This window comes from Chelonia mydas, chromosome 11 (genome assembly GCF_015237465.2).
Source record: "Chelonia mydas isolate rCheMyd1 chromosome 11, rCheMyd1.pri.v2, whole genome shotgun sequence".
In the NCBI taxonomy this organism is placed as follows: Eukaryota; Metazoa; Chordata; order Testudines; family Cheloniidae; genus Chelonia; species Chelonia mydas.
In genome coordinates this window covers 25,710,765-25,716,511 of record NC_051251.2, presented here as the reverse complement: position 1 = coordinate 25,716,511, position 5,747 = coordinate 25,710,765, and the positions used below count along the sequence as shown (strand labels likewise).

Genomic DNA, 5,747 nt, shown 5'->3' with positions numbered 1-5,747 from the left:
ACCTTTCGCTGCTTTTGTGGGCCAAGCAAATTGCACCTAGCAGGGGTTCCCTTACATTCCTTATTTCCCATGCCCACAAACTCTGTGTGTCACCCTCCCTTGGCCATCACATCCATCATGCCATGGGATCTATGCCCCCCCATTTCCCTCTCCCCATATCAACGTCCTTCATTCTCCATCCTCATGACAGAGGCGCTGTGTGACTCCTCCAAACCATTTCCATTCCCCCTCCTCTGGATCTCTGTCCCTCCCCCACCTTCACTCCAGCATCTTCTGCCATGCCTACCCAGTCACACAATTCCCGCTGTTTTGGTCCCTGCTTCCCTCATCATCACCACTTCCCAACCCTCCATTCCCTTGAGGATCCCTGCTTGGCTCCCCTCAGACCTGCACCCGCTCTCCTTCTGGGTTCGTGCTTTCCTCCCCATCACTAAGTCCACTTTGTCCCTTATACTCCACTCCAGGTCTATGCTTGCCACCCCACACAATCCCTGCTGCTTCCACCCACCCACTCTTGCCCCTTCTGGGTTTCTGCTTCCTCCTCCCTCAAATAAACTCGCTCTGTAAAGTTCTCTTATTTCTGTTGGAGTCCAGGTATGGACAATCTCCCCATGCAGCAAGTTAAGCTGCTTCTTCTGATATGCTTAGGTAGCAACAAGGGCTGGCAGGGGGAATCCTTTGCCTGCGGAGTGAGGCAGTCCTGTGAATCAGGCTTTTCCAGTGTACCAATTTGCTCCAAAATCAGTTGGATTGTGCCCACTGATGTCTAGAAGATTCCTTGAAATTCTGGAATGGATGGAGGCAGAGCTCAAAATCTATCACGTTAAGTCAAACTAATGCCATCGAGTTGAATATTAGACCTCGCTTCATTTGGCCAGTTAAAGTTTGCTGCTCAGATATCGCAATAATGGAGAACATACAAGTACAGTACCTAAGATAAAGATCTTAGCAGGGCAAAAAGAGGACTGGACATTTATATGAATAAATGCAAACATTCAGAGTTAAGAAACTGATCAAAAAACAAAAGCTAAAAATAATAACCCCCCCCCCCCAGAGGTTTAGAAGAGATATAAACATTAATGCTGTATGGCATAGGCCAACCTCTAATAACAGAGATCAGGTAGAAACTATCTCTATGGTCAAACTGCTCTACAACCAATTACTGTTGGAATTTGTGTACCTCTGATTCTGCCCACTGCCAGAGACAGCATAGTGTACTAGATGGACCAATGGGTCTGTCCTAGCATGGCAATTCCTTGCAGAAAACTTGCATGATGATATACTGATAGAGGCTCGGATCCTGCATTATGATTTACTGATGAGGACCCCTATTCCAGATGGAATCCCATTGTCATTAGGGTTCGGCATTGAGGCCTTAAACATGATTTGCTCTAAAGTAAGAGGAATTAGTGACAAGTTGAAGTGTCCTTCCTTAAGACTTTTGCAGTTCCAGGTGCAGATTCATCAAAAGGATTCATCATCTTACATGATTGTCACTGGAGACAAATTAATGACTTTGCATTCATGTCCTTTACATCTAAACTTTGATTATTTCAACCAAACCAGTGATAGTTAAGAAGCTTGTGAACTGTTTTTCAATTTCTATTCTTCTAATAGAAAACCAAAAATCACTCCATAAATATAGATACTATAAATAAGAAAATCGGGTGTTTATAAAGTACTAGTTTCCTGTAAACAACAAAAGCTGTAAATTACCACTCAAATTCTTATTTATATTTTACTAGTTTCAATAGAAAATAATAAAGTAGGCATGTCACATTAATTAAAATTCTCCAAAGAACAAATGTATTCAGGATCATTTTGATGAACCCGAACCTTTGTTCCACGGTTTGAAAAACAAAACAAAAAAAATACATTTGCCAATGCTGATCCAGTAGAAAATAGTTTGAAAATTATGAGTATTATTGATATTTGAAATTAAGTGAATCATAGGTGTAAACAATACACTATTGGTTGTTTACAGATTTGTTTTCTTGGTGTAGATTATTATACTATTCATTCTGATAATTAAAAAGTTATTTATGAAAAACAGGTAGCTCCTGTGTACTATCACCACTTTACTGGGATAAAAATGCTTACAAATTACTTTTTAAACTCCAGATTTACAAATGATTTTGTGCTTTAATTTCCTTTTTATTCTTTCAGGGATCTCAAACTCAAATCACCATGAGGGCCACATGAGGACTAGTACACTGGCCCGAGGGCCGCAACACTGAAACCTTTTCATTCAACGACACAAAAGTATAGTAAAAAAGGGGGTCAGGGAAGAGATAGGCGGGCCGCAGGAAATAACTCCTATGAGGCCCTTGGGCTGCGTGTTTGAGACCCCTGGCTTAGAGCATGTTGATTATATTAACTTGTGTGTACAGTTTCCTAGTAGAATATTTAATTCAAATACATATTTGTCATGACAACAAATGGTAAAGACTGAACAATAATTTTTCAGTCTTAGCTACAGAACAGTGCAGTGTCAAAAAAAGCATGACAGTATGAGCAACAGAGATGTTATTTTATGTGCAAGTGCAAAGCTAAGTATTCAAAGTGTGAATATTTTCCTAAATGGATTATAAGGTGATTAAGTATTTGCTATTTAATATAAATGGAATGTCTGCTTACTTACTCTTTGGATCTTTTCATGGTTAGAACAGTTTATTTTACAATATCTTCTCAAAGTCAGAAGTCATGCAAAATTCAGATTTAGGACCTGATCAATCTCCAATTTAAGTTAATGAATATTTTACCACCAACTTCAATGAGAGCAGATCAGGCCTTTTACATTTCTCCTTAGTATGAATATTTTACATACATATACTTTAGTACACAATATCAAGTAGAATGTTCAAATGAAGATGTCATATAAATAATAACAACAGTATAGAGGTACAGTCTATAGAAATGCAGTAATAGCAATTCTACATATCCAAGATATTATAATGAACAATGTCTTCTTTAAAAATGCCATAACAGAGATGCTATAAGTATACCAACTGACAGACGAAACACAATAAACAGTGCAACTGCAGACTAGCCAGTACATCCTGCACAGAATTATAGGCAAGTTTAAGAATTAACCACTTTGCAAGTGATTTTACTGGTTTTAAAAATATTCCAATGTAATATTTAAAAACAACATATCGCACTACCAGCACTATCAGATTGGAATACAATGTATTAAATTAAAATAAATCTATATTATTAATTCATAAACTTAAAAAAAGATTGTAACAAACTAATCGTAAATGGTTAAATTCTCCTCTATTAAAAACAGAACTACAGTATATGCTCACGCTGAATTGAGAAGGGGGACTTCATAGTTCTGAAGATCTAAATCATCTTATCAGAGAACAGTTAAAGCCAGTTTATATTTGGACCATAGCCTATGTGCTGACTAAGTTAAATGTATTTTGACATCTGCTAAAAACAAATACTCTGCAATCCTAACTTAGGCAAAACTTCTACTCAAGTCAGTGGAAATTTGTCCCCAGAAGAACCTGAGCCATAACAACAATTATTTTTTCAATACCACCAACTATCACACCCAAGCGTAAACCAAAATTTTTAAATCCCAATAAATGTATGTAGGCCTTCTATGTATGAAATACAAATAAAAAATATAGAGTTTAAGAGCAGTGTATTGGGGGAGGAGAGGAACCATAGGCTATCATACTACTTCCATAATTTCTGGTAATTATTTGAAGCTGGCATGAACATATTGATATTTAGTAAACTGAACACTGTAGCTTTAATTGAAGTTTGAATGTTATAAACAGTTAGATGTCTGGCTCGCATTCTAATACCATCAGCAGAACAGAGATGGGAAGTATAAACAAACCTTTTAACTAGATTACAGCTTCTAAAATGGCCTAGAAACCCTTCATCAAGAACTTCTGTGAGACAAAATGTTAAAAGAAGGAAAATATTTTCAAAGAGTGGGGTTTTTTTTGTTTTTGTTTTTTTTAATTCTAACCTTTACTAAGACAGTTCTAAACTGGAGCTTGATCTCACATTATTTTATAAGAAAAATGATCTTTACGTTTTCCAATAAGGGCTATCCTGGAGAAACTTGATCTAATCCTTCAAAACTTAAATAAAACTTTTCAAAAGAGCACTGCAAATCAGAACATTTCTCAAATGCTTTGTTCTGTCCTTCAAAATGGAATGCTTTATTAAACTTTGAAATATTAACATAGCCTAGTTTTGAAATAATTTCTTATTTTGAAAAGTGTTGAGTCAAGTACAACATAATTAAATTACGTCATTATCAATTTAAATCAACATTTCCACTTTTTCAAATCTTCACTGTCAAACAAAACTCATGTTTTATCCCATGAAACAACCTTCACATGCCATAGTGAAACTCAGAAACTCCCAAACAGGAAATTCTATACTGACAAAATCCAGAGTTTATCACAAACATCTGAAAACTTTATAACTTTCATCATGGATGACTCTGCGCATTTACTTTTTATAACATGATGTTATCTTAGTAAAAGCACTAGATACATAAAAATTCTTCTCTTCTATTAAGACAAATAGTTAGAGATTTCAGGCCCTGATCCTGAAAAGATTTACTTGCAGCCTTAACTTCACACAGATAAGAAATCTCGCTCAAGTCAATAAAATTGAGCACATCCATAAGGCTCTGCAGGATGAGACCCTAAGAACATCATTTAAAATGGTTAAACGTATGCTAATCTCAATCACATTCTTCGTAGTAAAAATATGTAAGAAAGGCTAAAACACATCAGTTGTTTTATGTAGCTGGTACCTTGTATGGCCACAATCCCACGAAGACATAAACACATGCCATTCAGTGGGATGTGTAAAATTAGGTATATGTTTAAGTCCTTGTAGGATCACGAACTGTACAAATGCATATATACTTCGTTTAAAGGAAAACGAAATACAAACGTTATTAATATTCCACACCAGCTTCAAATGGATTAAAATAATTAAAACATTGGCAAATTAAAATTTAATTGAAACCTATGAAAAAATGGAAGTATTATAAATGAAGATAGTAAAACTAATCACTTTTATTATATAGATTTATGTTTAACTTCTATTATACTGATCAATTCTATTTTTCTCCTAGCTATCTTTACATTTGTTTCCTTTGGCAGCAATGTGTGTGGCAACATTATTGCAAGCTTCTCTTTATCTAAATGTTGAGAATATCACCATTTGATCCAGAAGGATTTGTTGTGCAAACAGTTGACAACTGTTCTGGTTCCCCAACTTGGGAATTCCCCTTCACTCTTAGAGCAGCCAGGCTAGTTATGCAATGACTGAAAGACCCTAAAACTGAAGCTTCAATTTTCATTTCAAATAACTGTAAAGTTCTTTGATAAGTCACAAAAGCAACTTCTGATTTAAATGCTTAGGTTGATTAAAATCTACGCTTGTCTGAAAACCTGAGAATTTTAATCTTTACAAATACTGAACCTGATTCTCTTCCCACTCTGGAATAAAACAAATAAAATGAATCATCAGCTCTGCAGGGTTTAGTTACCAGCAATTGTGTTAACTAATAATTGTTTTTAAACTTACTGTACACTTATGTTTAAATCATCGCTGTAGAGGAAAATTAACTAAGCTTTAGTAAAATGATCACAGTGCATTCTACATCTTAATCCCACAGAAATGAATGAAATCCTTTATCTTCTGTTCTAATGGAAATTAATATAACTTCTAAAAGAATTTTAAAAAAATCTCACCTATTCAGT

The 5,747-nt window shown here is 35.4% G+C and overlaps 1 protein-coding gene across 17 annotated transcripts in view; it reads right to left on the bottom strand.

The window, feature by feature from the left end:
- The window catches only part of MBD5 (methyl-CpG binding domain protein 5), a 248,204-nt gene that overhangs the window by 236,958 nt on the left and 5,499 nt on the right, over positions 1–5,747 (bottom strand). The window lies entirely within an intron of this gene.